The sequence below is a fragment of the Solanum stenotomum genome, chromosome 1, assembly GCF_019186545.1.
Source record: "Solanum stenotomum isolate F172 chromosome 1, ASM1918654v1, whole genome shotgun sequence".
Lineage (NCBI taxonomy): Eukaryota > Viridiplantae > Streptophyta > Magnoliopsida > Solanales > Solanaceae > Solanum > Solanum stenotomum.
This window is the reverse complement of record NC_064282.1, coordinates 58041651-58062152: the sequence shown is the minus strand read 5'-3', so window position 1 is coordinate 58062152 and position 20502 is coordinate 58041651. Positions and strand designations below refer to the sequence as shown.

The window sequence follows — 20502 nt, the reverse complement described above, 5'->3', positions numbered from 1 at the left end:
CATAAGTACTCCAAGCAGTCTACCAAAGCAGTTTCCCCATCACTCTTGATCTAAATCTCTTCGTCCAGTTGGCCTCAATGTGCCTAATACAATATCTATAATCAATAAAAGTGAATAGTTAGTTGATAAATTCAAGAGAATAAAATAATCAAAACAACTTAAAGTATTTGTGCTGAGACAAAGGAAGGGCATTTTTGACTGCTTCTAATAGTCATTGTACGTGACAAATAAGTAAATATATAGTTACAAATTGTTCTAAAAAGAAGACAAAATTATTCAAATACACACAAGAAATTATTTAGCTTTCGCATATCAGACATAGAGGTGACAATTTCACCATCTTTTAGATTCAATGAATTGTTTAAAAGTTGTAGAAATTATATCCATGTTCTAGTTGTCTTTTTATCAACTACAACTCCTGCCATGGGTAGAAGCAATTCTAACAATCTTGTGTCATAGCCACCAAAAGTTGTCCCTTGCATTGACCTTTCAAGAAGATTTCATCTAGTACAATATAGGGTCTTAATCCTTCTTTCCATCCTAACTTCAGTGTATTGACGCAAAGTACATTCTAAGAAACTTTATTTTACCTTGTTCCAATCCATCCTTTGATGAATTAATCACAATATCACTATCAAAATTGCTTAGCCTAAGCTCATTTGCATAAGCCTCAATTCTGTTGTAATCATCTAAGAAACTTTTCTGTAATTTTTGAAGAGCCATTCTTTTTGAACTTTTCAACTTTGAGAAACTAACATTATCCTTCAAGTCTTCTCATATCTTCAAGCTTGTACTCAGGATTATTCTGCACTTTATTCTTGAAATACTATGCTAAAATAGTTGTAAAAGCTCTAAATTTTTAAAATGCATCCTCACAATTGTGATTTGTTTTCAGTGTTTTAACCTTTAAACCTGGACCCTTACTATATCGTGAATAAAAAAGACAAATGGACAATCAATCATATATTTATACCTCAGTCTTGTACTGTTACTTTTTCTCTCTACTATAGGCTTGGAATTTGTAAAGAAATACAAATTCACAAATTTTTTTTGCCTTATTCAAGTCCTTGAAAGTCATGGAGTGATGAAGTTCTTTGTAGTGACTGGGCTCATTATTCACTTTTCTAGTTTATTTTGCATCTTAATGAGCTTTAATTCATCAAAATTATATTCATCATCACTAGACTTGTCATTATCACTAGAACAACTTTTGATTCAGCATCAGTCTCAAATACATTCTACCAAATATGCTTCACTATGGTGAATATTATTTGATGCAAAAACAATTTCTTCAAAATTATCCGCAGCAAAGAAATGAACTACCTTAAATTATTAATTTAATAAGTATTGGAGTGTCCTAATTCCTTTAAATCTTTCAATCAAGTAAAAAATTTCAGAAGGCCCTTTTACAAGCACAAATTTTAAGTTATTTGTGTACTCTTTCACTATCTTATCATAGTCTATCAGTGTCTCTCCTAGTATCATATACTAATTGTGGTTTTGCAGTTCATTTACCCCTATAATGCAACATAAGATCAACAAAAAGATTTTTCATATAAACTAAGAAAAAAATAGATATAATGGGCCTGAGTAATATTGAATAATGGGCAGAAATGAATAAAATACACTTTAGGAACCTATACTAAAAAAAAGAAGTAAGAACATACATGAATGAATAAGATACACTTTATGAAAAAAGACATCGGAACCAAGTCCTTACTGCTATACAAAAATAAATAAGTTACATTTTAGAATTTATACTAAAAAACGTGTTTATTACAATGAGAAAAATATGAACAAACAGAAATGAATAAGATACTCGATAGAAATCTGTACTAAAAGAAAGAAAAAACATACATGGGCCACATGTTTATTACAACATAAACAAAAGAGGGGAAAAATCTGAACAAACAGGCAATGATAAACAATGAAAAAGGAATTCGGACTACACACATCAATTCAAATAACATTATACATATTTACATACAAACAAGTCATTTATGAAAAAGGGCATTCGCAACAAGTTCTTACTACTGTATAGAAATGAATAAGATACACTTTAGAAATCTATACTAAAAGAAAGAAAAAACATACAGGTGTCACATGTTTATTACATCATAAACAATAGAGAAAAAAATATATGAACAAACATGCAATAAACAATGAAAAAGGGCATTGCAAATTTTAATAATATAATATATATTCACATATGAATAAGTCATTTATAAACAAGGGCATTGAGACCAAGTCCTTACTAATAAGCATAAATGGAAAGATACACTTTAGAAATCTATACTAAAAGAAAGAAAAAAATATATAGGAGCCATATGTTTATCACAACATAAAAATAGAGGGAAATTTTTTGAACAAACAGGTCATAATAAATAATGAAAAAGGACATTGGGATCACACACATCAAATTCAGGCTAAACCATATATATTCACATACAAACGAGTCCTTTATGAAAAAAGACATTGGGACCAAGTCTATACTAAAAGAAAGAAAAAATATATAGGAGCCATATGTTTATTACAATATAAACAATAGAGGGAAATTTTTTGAACAAACTGGCGATAATAAATAATGAAAAAGGACATTGGGATCACACATCAAATTCAGACTAAACAATATATATTCACATACAAACGAGTTCTTTATGAAAAAAGGCATTGAAAATATCTGAATAAACAGAAATGAATAAGATACTCTTTAGAAATCCGTACTAAAAAAAAAGAAAAAACAAACATGGGCCACATGTTTATTACAACGTAAACAATAGAGGGGGAAAATCTGAACAAATAGGCAATGATAAACAATGAAAAAGGGCATTGAGACCACACACATCAATTCAGATAACATTATACATATTTACATACAAACAAGTCATTTATGAAAAAAGGACATTAGGATCAAGTCTTACTGCTGTACAAAATTGAATAAGATACACTTTAGAAATTTATACTACAAGAAAGAAAAAACATACAGGGGCCACATGTTTATTACATCATAAACAATAGAGAGAGAAAAATATGAACAAACATGCAATAAATAATGAAAAAAGGCATTGCAAATTTAAATAATATATTACATATTCTCATACGAATAAGTCATTTATGAACAAGGTCATTGAGACAAACCTTAAATGGAAACATATACTTTAGGAATCTATACTAAAAGAAAGAATATGAGCCATATGTTTATTACAACATAAAAATAGAGGGAAAATTCTGAACAAACAGGCCATAATAAATAATGAAAAATGACATTAGGATCACACACATCAAATTCAGGCTAAACAATATATATTCACATACAAACGAGTCTTTTATGAAAAAAGCCATTGGGCCCAAGTCTATACTAAAAGAAAGAAAAAAATATATGTGAGCTATATGTTTATTACAATATAAACAATAGAGGGAGAAATTATGAACAAACATGCCATAATAAATAATGAAAAAGGACATTGGGATCACACACATCAAATTCAGATTAAACAATATATATTCACATACAAACGAGTCCTTTATGAAAAAACGCATTGAAAAAATCTGAACAAATAAAAATGAATAATATACTCTTTAGAAATTTGTACTAAAAGAAAGAAAAAACATACACGGGCCACATGTTTATTACAACATAAACAATAGAGGGGGAAAGTTTGAACAAAGAAGCCATGATAAACAATGAAAAAAGGCATTGAGACCACACATATCAATTCAGATAACATAATACATATTTACATAGAAACAAGTCATTTATGAAAAAGGACAGTCAGACCAAGTTCTTACTGCTGCACATAAATGAATAAGATACACTTTAGAATGGGACCACATGTTTATTACATTATAAACAATAGAGAGAAAAAAATATGAACAAACATGCAATAAGCAATGAAAAAAGGCATTGCAAATTTAAATAATATAATATATATATTCACATAAGAATAAGTCATTTATGAACAAGGGCATTGAGAACAAGTCCTTACTAATAAGCATAAATGGAAAGATACACTTTAGGAATCTATACTAAAACAAAGAAAAAAAATGTAAGAGCCATATGTTTATACAACATAAAAATAGAGGGAAAAATTCTGAGCAAACAAATCATAATAAATAATGAAAAAGGACATTGGGTTCACACACATCAAATTCAGGCTAAACAACATATATTCCTTTACAAACGAAAAAAAGGCATTGGGCCAAGTCTATACTAAAATAAAGAAAAAATATATAGGAGTCATATGTTTATTACAACATTAACAATAGAGGGAAAAATTCTGAACAAACATGCAATAATAAATAATGAAAAAGGATATTGGGATCACACATAACAAATTAAGACTTAACAATATATATTCACATACAAACGAGTCATTTATGAAAAAAGCCATTGGAAAAATATGAACAAATGAAAATGAATAAGATACTCTTTACAAATCTGTACTAAAAGAAAGAAAAAACATACATGGGCCTCATGTTTATTACAACATAAACAATGGAGGGGGAAAATCTGAACAAATAGGCCATGAGAAACAATGAAAAAGGGCATTGGGACCACACACATCAATTCAGATAACATAATACATATTTACATACAAACAAGTCATTTATGAAAAAGGACATTACATAAATGAATAAGATATACTTTAGAAATCTATACTAAAAGAAAGAAAAATATACGCGGCTACATGTTTATTACATCATAAACAACAGAGAGAAAAGAATATGAACAAACATGCAACAAATAATGATAAAGGACATTGCAAATTTAAATAATATAATACTCATTCACATACGAATAAGTCATTTATAAACAAGGGCATTGAGACCAAGTCCTTACTTATAAGCATAAATTGAAAGATACACTTAAGAAATTTATACTAAAAGAAAGAAAAAATATATAGGAGCCATATGTTTATTACAACATAAAAATAGAGGAAACAATTCTCAACAAATAGGCCATAATAAATAATGAAAAAGGACATTGGGATCACACACATCAAATTCAGGCTAAACAATATATATTCACATACAAACGAGTCATTTATGAAAAAAGGCATTGAGACGAAGTCTATACTAAAAGAAAGAAAAAAATATATAGGAGCCATATGTTTATTACAACCTAAACAATAGAGGGAAAAATTCTGAACAAACTAGCCATAATAAATAATGAAAAAGGACATTGGGATCACACATATCAAATTCAAACTAAATAATATATATTCGCATACAAAACAGTCCTTTATGAAAAAAGGCATTGAAAAAATCTGAATAAACAGAAATGAATAAGATACTCTTTAGAAATCTGTACTAAAAGAAAGAAAAAAACATACATGGGCTACATGTTTATTACAACATAAACAATAATGGGGGGAAATCTGAACAAACAGGCAATGATAAATAATGAAAAAAGGCATTGAGACCACAGAGTTCAATTCAAATAACATAATACATATTTACATACAAACAAGTCATTTATGAAAAAGGGCATTCAGACCAAATTCATAATGTTACACATAAATGAATAAGATACACTTTAGAAATCTATACTAAAAGAAAGAAAAAACACATTGGGGCCACATGTTTATTACATCATAAACAATAGAGAGAAAAAAATATGAACAAACATGCAATAAACAATGAAAAAGGGCATTGCAAATTTAAATAATATAATACATATTCACATACGAATAAATCATTTATAAAGAAGGGCATTGAGACCAAGTCCTTACTAATAAGCATAAATGGAAAGATACACTTTATGAATCTATACTAATAGAAAGAAAAAAAATATATATAGGGGCATATGTTTACAACATAAAAATAGAGGGAAAAATTCTGAACAAACGTGCCATAATAAATAATGAAAAAAGACATTGGAATCACACACATCAAATTCAGATTAAACAATGTATATTCACATACAAACGAGTCCTTTATGAAAAAAAACATTAGGATCAAGTCCTTACTGCACGAATGAATAAGATACGAAACCACATGAATACTACTATTTTAACTCAAATTATTTCCTAAATCTAACCTAACAAAAAAGGGCCACCATATACGAGACAAAATTCACAAAAGATTACAAAAATCTAACTTACTGCTATACACGATTGAATAAGATACAAAATCACATGAATACTACTATTTTAACTCAAATAAATAAATAATTGTTCTCTAAATCTTGTTAGGATTTTGCCCTGATTTTCTTACCTTATTTGAAATTTATTTTTTTCTAAAAAGAAAAATAAAGTATTAGCATAAATGTTTTAATCTTTCCTGAAAGGAAAAAAAATATTATCTTCTTTCATATTTGGTTTATTCTTTCCTTTGAAGAAAAAATTGGAGATCTATAAATTGAAGATCCCTATTCTCAAAGAAAAACAACAATTACATCCACAATATAGACACTTAAGAGTTTTGTTTATGGGGAGATCTATTCTTTCTACAGTTTTAATATTTTTCTTTATATTGATTTTCATATAATATTATTATATTTTTAGAATAAGTTTTTGTCATTTAATTTATCATTGTCTTGAGTTGCAATTGTAAGTTTTCGCATTATGCCCTAATCACTTTTGAACCCAACAAGGGGTATCAGAGCACATGGTTCAATAGTCTCATTTTTCAATGGTTCATCGAGGTTGAAGATGCATTCAAGCAATTTCAAATCAATTTGCAACAAATTTGATGATAATGAATATTTTGTCCAACTACATGTGGAGAAAAAGTCTTAATCCATATTTTCAACATTCTTGTTGCTGCAATTTTAAAAATAAAAAAAAATATTTTAAAATCATTTTTAATCCATATATTTTAAATTTTATTTTAACCATGACTAACAGCAGTGATGAAGACTTTGTGAAGAACAAGATTATCATGGATATGAAGAATGTGAGTCAAATTTTGTCAAGAAAATTCAGCCAAAAGGGGAGATTTGTTAGGGTTTTGCATTGATTTTCTTAGAGAAAATGATCAAAATGGTCCTTGATGTATGGGGGTTGAATTATTTTGGTCCTTCATATATATGACCTTAACAAAATAGTCCTTAATGTGTATAAAAATATGATCATTTTAGTCCTTAACCTTAAAACTAACCATAAAAGTAAAAAAATGTTGTTATATTTAACAGTGGGTCCCTCAGTATTAACACCTAGCATACCTCTTCTTCTTCAATCGTCTCTCTTTCACCATTAGAGATCATTCTCCATCTTCAATCTACCACCTACCATATTCTTACAAGAAAAGTTACACACATTTCTTATCTCTATCTACCTCTATATATAAAACAATTCCAGTACCTTACATTTTCATACATACAAAAAATAAAAAATAAAAATGAGACCACTGGCACAAATACAAACTAAATAAATTTACTAAAACACTTCATTAATTCCTCTTAGAAGACTGTCATAAATTAACTCTTTTCAAGCTTTAATTATATACTCTTGTTGAAACTCTATATGGAAATGATATAGCTTTATTGTTTCCCCCTTTTGGAAATTAATAATTTTTTCATGATTTTTTTTAATTCCACTGTTCATATAAAGGTAAAAATTGAACGGGACAGAGGTAGAAAATAAAAATTTTAAAATGTTTTTTAGAAATTTAAAGAGATTTTAATTTGTTAGTCAAAGAGAATTTTGATAATGGAAAAAAAGAATTGGCTTCTTCTTCTTTGTGCAGTGAAGAAGAATTCGGTGAAGAGAGAAGATTTGGGGGAGTTAGTTTTAGGGCTAAGGACTAAAATGATAATCTTTCTATATATATGAAGGACTATTTTGATAAGCTGATATATATGAAGGATCAAAATTATTCAAACCCTATACATTAAGGACCATTTTGGTCACTTCAATTTTCTTACCTTATTTGAAGTTTATTTTTTCCTAAAAAGAAAAACAAAGGTATTACCATTAGTGCTTTAACTTTTCCTAAAAGGAAAACATTATTTTCTTCCATATTTGGTTTATTCTTTCATTAGAGGAAAAAATTTGGAGATCTATAAATTGAAGATCCCTATTCTTATAGAAAAAAACAATAATATCTATATAATATAAATATTTAAGAGTTTTGTTTATGGGGAGATTTATTCTCTCAATAGTTTTAATATTTTTCTTTATATTAGTTTTCATCTAATAATAGTTTGTTTTTAGTATATGTTTTTGTCATTTAATTTATCACTGTCTTGATTTACAATTGTAAGTTTCCGCATGACGTCCTAATCACTTTCGAACCCAATAAATCTAACCTAACAGAAAAGGACCACCATATACAAGACAAAATTCTCAAAATATTACAAAAATAATAACTCATCCCAATGCACAAACCAATCAAACCCAAAATAACATGAATACTACTATTTGAAATCAAATAAACAAGTAATTCATTCTCTAATCTAACATACCAGAAGAGTATACAAATTGCAAACCCTAACTATGTTGTTTTGAAATCATAAACATAATAAAATAAAATAAAATGATTTTCTAACCTATAGCCTTAGATATCCACAAATGCTAGCTACTTTGAAATCCTAGCAGCGAAGAAAGATGTTAGCTACTTTGAAACCCTAGCGACGAAAATAGCTGGTGAAATGAAGCTTCTTTGGGTCTTTTTTAAGAAAAGGGTGAAATGTGGGAAAAGAGTGAAATTAGGGCTATTAAATCATCTATGTGGAGGTGGGTGGGGGTGGACGTGCACATGTAGATGTCTATGTGGCATATTAATACACACATGAGATGCTACATAACTCTTCCTTAAACAGAAGGGTAAGACGGGTCCAATAGTAAGACGGGAAGGGTACCTTTGAGCCAAAAGATGGTTTAAGGGTATATTTAATCTATTTCGAATAGTTGAAGGATATTTTTAGTCCTTTTCCGTATTTAAATAAGTATCTAAGACCATCTCCAACCCACCTCTATTTTACTCTCCATTCTCTTTATTTGGAGACTAAAATAGAAAATGAACTCTCCAACCATTCCTTAAATTACTCATCATTCTCCATTAATAGAGAACTACAATTCACACTCTCTATTTTACCTTTTTATTATTTCAATATTTTATAATTAATATTATTTTTCATATAAGGCCATTAACTAAATCTCTAATATTAGTAATTCTTTTTAAATGTAATTTAAAATTTTAAAAATATATTATTTAATATATACTACTTTCATCCCGAATTAATAATAATTCAATTTTTTTAAAAAATTTTTGTCACTTTAATATAATTTGATATTATTATTAATTTTCACTATGAAAAAGCCACAAAATTAAAATAATAAGATGATAATTTTGATTTAAAAATACATAACATAATAATATAAATACAAGATAGTAAAACAATACATAACACAATAGTTTTATCACAACAATAGTTTGGTAATCCGGTGGGTCATTCCAGATTTAACAATATCCGAAAAAATTAGTGTATGATCCAGAAAATTGTTGTGGTTGTGATGGCAGTTGTGCTTGTTGATTTCTTTTCTCAATTATTCATATTTGTTCTTGTTGCATGAAAATCCCCGATTTGAACAAATTTTGGCTAGACATAAAAAAAATTAAGGAGGAAATACTCATTTTGAACTATGTAATGCATTTATAGACGCACCGTAATAATCTGGAATGTTGAGTATTTATATAATGTTTATATAATTGTATTTCATTAATGATTTCACTTTTATTTGAATTATCCATTAATTTGTATATTATATAATATTTACTTGCAATTTCTATTATTTAGAAATGTAGAATAAAATAAAATTTTATATGAAATAAAGAATTTGAAAAAATAAAATTTTATATTACATAAAAATTATATAAAACGATTATTTGAAAAAAAGAAATAACGGTTTTATATTATGAAATAGGAAAATAAGAATGAAATAGAAATAATAAAATAATATTGAGGAGAAAAAAGAAGATTCTTTTTTATAATGTATAAAATAGAGTTGCAAAAATAGAGAACTCTATATTTAAAAAGTAAAATAGAGATTGTTGTGAACCCAAACACGTTGGCAGAGGACAAGGATGACACGGAGGATGAAATAAGGGAAGAGCACATGGATATGCCACGTAGGAGTGCTAGAAAAGTGATTCCTCTTGCTAAACTTGGGAATTACGTTTGGAAAAGAGGGGTAAATAAGTAAAAAGGCAAAGTCTTTTAGACGAGTCAGATATAAAAGCAACAGTAGTGTGGCATTGTAGAGCAGCGAATATGTTTTGAGTGGATTCTAATTTCTCATATCCTTTCTATTATCTATCCCCAATTTCTTTATCTTCTGCAATTTCCATTGTATTAGTACTATTTCTATGTTGCCATAGTACACCAGTTAATACTAGAGTTCGAAATCAAAAGGGCAACAATTTTTTTCGAAAATTTCAAAAGGGCAACTCAATGAATTATGAAACTAAAAGGGTAACAATTTTTAACACCGTTTAAATTAGGTTTTCTAAAACGAGGCTCAAATTTCAATGAGCCTTAGAAGGCTCAAATTCCAATGAGCCTTGTAAGGCTCAACCGCCAATGAGCCTTGCAGGTTTTTTTAAAAAAATATTCTCGTTTTATTTTCTTGTTTGTTAAAAGTCTAATAATAATAATAATAATAATAATACATAGTTGTTGATATGATGCATAAATATAGTTTATACTTTATTGCTAGCCATTACTTTGTGGCTTTTCAAATGAACTAAATCCAATTGTTTAGACCTTATTTACTACTTAGTTGATATTTTTTTTTCTTCAACTTTTTTTATGTGAAATTATAATTTGGTTTATTCACTTGCAGAATGATAAAATTCAGCCTTCTTTAGTCATACTTTATTTTGGTGGAAATTCCCTATTGATGAATATGTTGAAAACATGAGAAAAATTATACTTCATATCAAGGGAAAAAAACAATATACTCTTTAAATAATTTATAGTAAACATGAACCATGCATATATGTTGGAGTTCGAAAACTTCAATTTTATATATAATAGAAAGATTGACTCTAGGAATAGAAAGATTTTTTTTCCTTTGTGTGGACATGTTGTCACACCCCGAGCCTACACCCTGGGTGGGACGGGCACTCGAGAACCATTGCTGGCCCCAAGCGAACCCTTGGCCTGACTTACTAACTCAGCGGAAGACTTTAAGCCTTAAGAAAAGAGCTCAAATGCAATATAACTCAACTGTCTCAAACTAAACTCATAATGTTTTAGAAATAAAAATTTAACTTAGCCAAAGTGGCAACTCAAAATTGAACATAAGTCAATAACAAGATAAAGACAAATGAACTAACTGAATGACTATCTATGAAGCCTCTAATAACTGAGATGGATGTCGGGACAAGACCCACGACAACCTAATGAACTAAATACTGAAAAGCAATAAAAAGGGATCTTCCGAAAACAAGAAGGCTCACCAACAAACTCTGGAGCTCAACTAGAATCAATGATGTGTTTCATGTTGATCCTGGTTACCTGTGTCTGCATCATAAGGCGATGCAGGCCAACTGGCATCAGTATATTGAATGTACGAGTATGCGAGATGGAACGCTAAATATAACATAGGCTTGAAAAGAATCTGAAAGGAACACTTACTTTGGCTTTACTTGACTCAAAGACAACTTAACTTAATATAAAGTAGTAAAACACATGCAATATATAGAAAACCTTTAAAACAATAGAAAACAACTTAGTTCGTTAAAGAAAATGCAATAACAAACTCAACTTTACTCATATACGAAAGTAATATAGTTTCTGTGGGAGTTTCTCTAACCGAGAACCACCACTATGAGCCTAAGTGGTGATACATCATCTTTCCCACACTGCCATAACTGCCCTATACTTTGCCGTCATATAAAATGCCTTAACTAAGTGGATCCACTGGTCTATGCTTAAAGCATCTCAAGGAGTCATCTAAAAAGTATGACTCTTTACTACCCATGATGGCTACATGGTTTATGGAGACGTGACTTATCTGAACTCAAACTCGTCCCCATATCGATGCTCAATACTACTCCCAAAATATACTTAACTCATATGTTTGTAAAAACAAAACTCTTTCTTTGGTTTGAGATAATTACTCAAAAACTTAGCTTAAAAGCTCTCTTGGAAATCTCAGTTTCCTTTTCTTGCTCAAATGTGAAAACATTTTAACTCTTGGGAATACTTAGTTCCCGCAATATCTTTGAAGAATGAACTTTACTCTTACTCTTTACTGAAAACTAGCTCAAAAGCTCTTTTGGAAATCATGGTTTCCTTTCTTCTTTAAATGTTAAAACATGTGAAAACATTTACTCTTTGGGAATACATAGTCCCGATATACTCTTTTGAAGAAATGAACTTCAAACCTTACTCTTTACTCAACTCAAAACTTAAGTCTTAAAATAAAGTTAAAACATTTGTAAAAGACTTTTTGGAAAACTTTATGAACTTCTCTTAACTTGACTTTTAAATTCTCTTGACTTGACTCTTAACTTTTCTTGACTTGACTCTTGACTTTCCTTGAATTGAATTATGGATTCAAGGATGTGATTTGTGATAGGAAAGATCTCATGATGTTTAGGAATGATTTTAGATAGCTAAACATGAAAAATGATCAAGAAATCACTGTCTGGAAACTAGTCCGCGACGCGGAGGTGTATTTAAATTTTGGTCACGAAATTAATTTTTGAGGCAGAATGGTCCGTGACCACTCCGCTCCGCGAAGAGAATTTTTGTGAAATTTTGGGGCAGGTTCACGACGCGGACAAGGGCTCCAGATTTGCCCGACTTTTTCCTTCTTTCGTTTTCCAGTCCCAATTCACCTAAACTCGACTATTCTTTTCAATGTTTCTTTAGATTTAGATACCCAACATATGTACCCATGAACCTAACTCAAAACAACTCTAAAACTCGATGTAAAGATCTCAGAAACTTCTCAATTCAGCCTAATTCAAGAACGAAAAACAAATTCAATAACACCATTCAAGATTCATCAACTTTAACCTTTCTAGAATGAACTTCGCTGAAATAAACGTGATTGGCGCGAGGGTGAATGAACCCAACACTATGAAAGACTCACATACCTCTTCAAGGATCAACCCTTGTCGAAATCCACAAGCTAAACCTTCAAGAACGACGAACTTTGCTCTTTCTCCTCTTTTCTCCCCTTGTGTTCTTTCTCCAACAACCCTAGCGTAAATTTCCAATTGTCTAAACTGTACCAATTCAGTTTAGACCCCAATTTAATAGCTAAAAACGAATTAACTTAATTGGGTAAGAAAAAGACCATAATGCCCTTCTAAAATCCGGATTGGACTTTCCTTATTTGAACAGCTCAACTTTCAATGGGCATAACTCACCATATGAACTCGGAATCGCGCAAAATCAACGGCGTTGAAAAGATCATTCCAAGATATTTTCTACGATATCTGGAAACACACCTAACTCATCCTGAGCTAGGAGTTATGGTCGTTTGGAGTTGACCAAAAACTCAAACTTAACTTAACCAATTTTCCAGATCTTAATTATTTCCAAAAAAATCTTTCTAATTCTAGCTCTTTCTAGTTCTTTCAATTTGCGAGATGTTATAATGTCTCCCCCTTGGGAACATTCGTCCTCGAATGAGATTACTCTTAGTAGGCTAAGGGTGTAACATTAACATTCAGCTCAAACACCAAACAAGAAATTGCAATTACAACATGCTAATCTTATAAATAAAAGCGAAAAAAAAGGATTAATACCTTAATTTGGAACTTCTTCAGATTCGAAGAGATGTGTATATCTCTTCTTCATATCTTCCTTAGCTCCCCAAGTAACTTCCTTAACAAATTGGTTCCTCCAAAGGACTTTGACTAATGCTACCTCTTTTGTTCTCAACTTGCGAACTTGGCGATCTAGAATCTGAATAGGAATCTCCTCATAAGACAAGTTATCCTTGATCCTAATATCTTCAGTTGGTATGATCAATGAAGGATCACCCATACAATTTTCCAACATAGAGATGTGGGACACCGGATGGACTACTGCTAATTCTTGTGGTAGCTCTAACTCATAAGCTACATTGTCAATCCTCTTGGATATTCTGTAAGACCAATATACCGGGGACTAAGCTTCCCCTTCTTACCAAATCTCATAAAACCCTTCATAGGTGAAAATTTCAAGTAAACTCAATCATCTACTTCAAACTCTAACTCCCTCCTCCTACCATAAGTGTAGAATTTCTGGCAACTTTGCTCTATTCTCAATCTCTCTTGAATAACTTCTACTTTCTCCATAGCTTGACGAGATAAGTTTGGTCCTATTAACCCAGCTTCACCAACTTCAAACCATCCAATAAGAGATCTGAATCTTCTCCCATAGAGATCTTCGTAAGGAGCCATCTGGATGCTGGAATGGTAACTATTATTGTAAGCAACTCAATGAGAGGTAGGTGATCATCCCAATCACCCTCGAAATCAATCACACAATCCACCTTGATACCTCAAAACACTATCTCCCCATTGTTCAAAAGCTATCACTTTTTGCTTATGAACACTTGCCTTTAATTCAAGCAATAAAGGATCTTGGTCTTGCTTACCTTTTACTTATGACACTAATGATGATTCAAATCCATTCATCACCACTACTTCTCCTTCTATGGAATCCATAATTTGAACTCCTAGCCTTGCAAGTCTATGCACCTCTTTTGCTAACTCTTTCTTACGTTTCTCAAAATGGGCGGTACTACCCATAGACAACTTGCTCAAGGAATTAACAACCACATTAGCCTTACTTGGGTGATAAAGAATACTCATGTCATAATCTTTGAGTAATTCTAACCACCTCTTCTGTCTGAGATTAAGCTCTTTCTAACTAAACACATACTGAAAACTCTTGTGATCGGTGAACACATCCACATGAACACCATAAAGATAATGGCGCTATATTTTCAAAGAAAATACTACACCAACCAACTCTAAGTCATGGGTTGGGTAATTCTTCTGATGAACTTTCAACTGTCTAGAGACATAAGCTATAACTTTGCCATTCTGCATTAACACATAACCCAAACCAACTCTAGATGCATCACAATACACCACAAAACCTTGAGTACCCTCTGGTAAAGTTAACACTGGCAGTAGTCAACCTCTTTTTCAATTCCTGAAAGCTTTTCTCACAAGCTTTAGACAATTGAAACTTCACTATTTTCTGGGTCAACTTGTTCAAAGGAGATGAAAAAGATGAAAAGCCCTCGACAAACCTTATATAATATCCAACCAACCCCAAGAAACTCCTAATATCAGTTGGAGATGTGGGTCTAGGCCAATTCTGTACTGCCTCTATCTTTTGAGTATCAACTGTAATTTCATCACCGGAAACCATGTGGCCCAAGAATGCCACAGATTCAAGCCAAAACTCACATTTAGAGAAGTAGAGAACTTAGAATACAACTCTCTATCTCTCAAAGTCGAAAGAACTATTCTGAGATGGTTATCATGATCTTCCTTATCCCTCAAATAGATTAAAATGTCATTAATGAAGACGATAACAAACATATCTAACCTTCGTGACTTAGGTTTTAGGGTTGAGTTAGGCCCAGGTGTCATATCTTTACATAAGATATTTTAGTTGTCGAGGTAAGGAAGGTAAAAGATATTCAAGGGATCCCATAGGAAAGGGTTACCATAACCAGGGAGACGAGTAGAAAAATAAGACTACAACACTATCAAAACTATGAAAATATTCTTCAACCTAGTGAGACATCAGAAAAGGAGTGAAAAACCACAAAGAAAGACATTTTATACTATAATTTTAGATGGAATGCAAGATCCATTACATCAACATTATCTCTTCCCCAACTGAGGAATTTTGGTATGAGAATCTTCTAAGCATGATGTGTACCTAATGTCACATTTTTCTATCATTCATTGGTCATCATTGACCAGTGCATAAACTAAAATTTTCAATTTATCAGGTCATGTAGCGTCACTCGAGAAACATCTTGAAAGCCTTTTAGAGGGATTTACGGACCCTAGTAAGCACTCTAATTGTGAAAAGTAAGTTTCTAGTGGATTGCAAAGAGAACTAATCGTCAAGTACATAGATAATCCTAGAGTCTGCTTTTGATCTCGGTTGACATATGACGATGATGCCATTGTCACTGCTATTAAGATTACTAATACTATCAGTGGTGCACTTCATTTTATAGCTTCAAATAATAATTCTAGAGTTAGAGATTTTGATTTGGAGAAATTTCAATAGTCTAAATATTTCCAATTCCCCTAGCCAGTGATGCCATCCTGGAGTTAAAGATTGCCATCAATAATTTGAAGCAATTAAATGAAGTGCACCACTGACAGTGTTGTTAATCTCAATAGAAGTGGTAATGGCATCATCGACATAGGTTGGCATGAATAAAAGAAAACTCAAGTCTTATCTAAATACTTGACAATAAGTTCTCCATGCAATCCACTAGTAACAAAAATCTTATCTTTCACAGCAAGAGTTCTTACTCATGTCTCCTTCAATTCCTCTAAAAAGCTTTCAAGATGATTCTCTAGTGGCGCTACACCCCATGATAAATTGAGAATTTCAGTTTTTGCACATGTCAATGATGACCAATCAATGATAGAAAAATGAGACATCAGGTATACATCATACTTAGAAGGTGCCCAAACAAAATTGCTCAGCTAGGGTAAGAAAACATTGATGTAATAGATCTTGCATTCGATCTAAAATCATAGTATAAATCGCCTTTCTTTATGGTTTTGCACTCCTTTTCTGATATCTCACCAGATTAAGGAATATTTTCAAAGTTTTGATAGCGTTGTAGTCTTCTTTGCCTAGTTGTCTCCCTAGTTATGGTAATCCTTTCCTTAGGGATCCCTTGAATACCTTTGTCATTCCTCACCTCAACAACCGAAATATCTTGCATTCTTTTATTCATGTAGTCATACTCATGTACATCTGAATCAAAGTCACCTAAGTCTATGCATAGAAACTCATCTATATCCAAATCAAAGTCATCCAAGTCTATGCCTTGCAACTCATCTACACCCGAATCAAAGGCACCCAAGTCTACGCGTTGGAACTAATCAATTAATTCATCTAGTTCTTTCATTTCATAGTGATTTTCTACGTAATCGGCTTCATCTCCTTGTTGATGGGACATGTTACACTCCAACTAAATGATCTTGAGATGGAAATTTAGTGTCTAGGGGGTTCGGGTGAACCCCCTTGGTTGAAAAATTACGTTATATATACAAGGCCAAATTCTGATTTTATGTGTACATATATTAAAATGAACCCCTTGAAAATAAGTGAGAAGCTTTAGCTCAATGGATAAGGGGTTCAACAGTGGCTTTACATCGTGAGTTCGAATCCCATGCGCATCAATTCCTCTTCTTTTATTTTTTTTACCCTTTATAATGCATGGAATTGGGCACAACTTTTGGGTTTGGATCAACTTCTCTTTTTCATTATTTCTTTTATGTTATTTGTTTTTGTTTAAATTTATTAGATAGATTTTTTTTATTCTTCTTATAGCTATTAGTCATTTTATTTCAACATAATTTTATGTACAACACTTTAAAAATGATGAATTATAAATATAAAGATAAATTAGATGTAATTGAATGAAGAAACTAAAAATCGTCAATATCCTTTTAATAATATATATTTAATATAATTCATGGAATTTCTTTTCTATTTTTTCAATTCTATTTTAGAGAGATGGAAACTAAACTTATTTGATTTATTCGTCATTTTTTTTTCAACAAGTGATGACTAACCTAGTAAATTAAACTACATGAACTAAAAAATTGACGATGCCATTTATTTATCTTCTGAATATGTATTATAATATTAGTAAATCTATACTTACACGCTTTTAGAGAATCTTGAAAATTTTCCTGGTAATATGTGTTTGAATGGATAATAATTTTAAAAAATTTAAAATGCAAAATAAAGTAAAACATTACAAAAAAAAGTATAAAAAGTACAAGAAATTTTAAGAAGTGTTAACTTTTATCAACCAATGAGATACCTTGTACAAAAAGCATGCCGGGGTTACTACGCTCACCACGCACTTACATTACCACATGAGCTTAATTCCTGGATCCGCCACTGATCGCGATAGGATTTTTCATTAACTCCAGGAATAGAAAGGTTGTTTCTCCTTTATGTAGACATGTGAACTACTCATTTGCGTTATCGTGACATCCTGATGGCCTAACGTCTGCAAATGAGAACCATAATAAAACATGCAAATTATGGGATTTTCAAAACTTGTCTAAGTTAGTCTCTACTTTGAAGGGTAACTTTGGAGCTTTCGGTCAATCTGCTAGGCATGTGATGAAATATTTATGGGTATGGCTGAGCTTGTAGAATTTTTTACATTTTTTTTTGTAAAATGTGGATATGAGGTTAAATAAGAAAGGTGAGATATCACGAGTGTCTTTTAGTCCTGATAGAGAGTCCTTTATCATTGGCGTGTGGAATCACATATTTAGTAGCCTCCTTGAGTTTGGGTGACGACACAACTATTCATATCTTGATGAAATAATATAAGCACTTTGAGGGTAGAAGTGGATGATATTTAGGTTCATATTTTTTTTTATCGTGCTATATGTAATGTAGACTATCTTCATCATTTGAACGATAAAATTGAGTGTGGTCTCCTTTATAACACAGGCCACCTACTTGGAAAAGGATTAGTCTATAAAATCCTATTTGGTACCCTAGGGTGTGGCCGAGTGGTCAATGAAGTGGTTGAGATCCTACGTCTTAAGGTCAAAACTCAGCGGAGACAAAAACACTAGCTGTTCATTCCATCTGTACTAGCCTTGGTGAACAGAGTTACCTGATACTTGTTGCTAGGGAGGTGGTAGGTCTCTTGTAAATTTCGTCGGGGTGCATGAAAGATGATCCGATCATAACAATGATAAAATAAAAATAAAAATATAATCCTACTTGGAAAAGAATAGTACTGTAGTTTCCTAGTCGAGAAAGGAGTCTAATGTAGTATCTATAGATATGATCTCAATGTAATAATGTAGATACACAATTCAATTATAATTCTCAAATTATAATGGAGCTTCTACGATCCGGGTAGAGAATCAAATGGCTATCGTTGCTGGCAGGCGACTATGACCAATATATGCCACCAAGTTGGCCAATGGTTATATTAATAAAAGTAGAGCCAACGATATATGCATGAACCCCATATTCAGGGGAAGAAAACACAGCTAGACAGAGCAATGTGCGTCAATTTCCGGCGACTTTTTAGGGTAGGGTGATTATTTGTACAATGATTTCATATGGAATACAAGATCCTATATATCAACATTTCCTCACCCCCAACTGAGGAATTTTGTCGAGGCATCTTCTGATATCTCATTTTTATATCATTCACTAGTTATCATGGACCTGCACAAAAACAATAATTGTCCATTTATCAAGGCATGTAGCGCTACTCGATAAACACCTTGAAAGCCTTTAAGAGTGATTTACCGAGACCCGAGTAATTATTCTTGTTGTCAAAGATAAGTTGCTTGTTGCTGGTAGATTGCAAGGAGAACTAATCGTCAAGTATTTAGATAATCTTGGAGTTTGCTTCTGTTCTTGACCAACGTATAGCAATTATGCCATTGCCATTGCTATTAACATTAACAACATTATCAGTGGTGAACTCTATTTTATAACATCAAGTAATGATTCTAGAGTTAGAGTTTTCGATTTGGAGAAATCTCAACTATCTAATCATTTCCAATTTCCCTGGCCAGTGATGCCATCCTGGAGTTAGAGATTGTCATCAAGACTGAGTGATCTATGATTCACTGGCTCGGGAAAATGGAAATGGTTAGATATTTAAAATTTCTCAAAATCAAAATCTCTAACTCTAGAATCATTATTTGAAGCTATAAAATGAAGTGCACTTCCGGCAGTTTTTTATAATCTCAATAGCAGTGGTAATGACATCCTCGACTTAGGTCGACGAGAACAAAAGAAAACTCCAAGCTTATCTAAATACTTGACAATAAGTTCTCCTTGAAATCCGCTAGTAAAAAGCAACTTATCTTTCACGGCAAGAGTGCTTTCTAGGATCTCCCTAAATCCCTCTAAAATGATTTAAAGATTTTTCAAGAGTGGCGCTACATGCCTTGATAAATTGAGAATTTCAGTTTTCACCGAATCAATTGAACAATGAATTTCAAAGAAATGAGACATCAGGTACACATCATGCTTCGAAGGTGCCCAAACCAACTTCCACAACTGGGAGTTGAGAGGACGTTAGTGCAACAGATGATTGAAAAAATTAGATATCATGCATGCATCATGGTAAAAAGGTGTCCAAACCAAATTCCTCCGCGGGGGATGAAAGGACGTTGATGTTATGAATCTTCCATTCCATCTGAAATCATAGTTTAAATTACCTTTCTTCGTGGTTTTGCACTCCTTTTCTGATGTCTAACCAGAGTGAGGAATATTTTCATAGTTCTGATAGCGTTGTAGTCTTCTTTGCTTAGTTGTCTCCCTGGTTATGGGAACCCTTT

At 31.5% G+C, this 20502-nt stretch overlaps 1 pseudogene; it reads left to right on the top strand.

Moving 5' to 3' along the window:
* The first annotated feature begins 6837 nt into the window (after positions 1 to 6837).
* LOC125854796 (uncharacterized) lies at positions 6838 to 18517 on the top strand (annotated as a pseudogene).
* The last annotated feature ends 1985 nt before the right edge of the window (positions 18518 to 20502 follow it).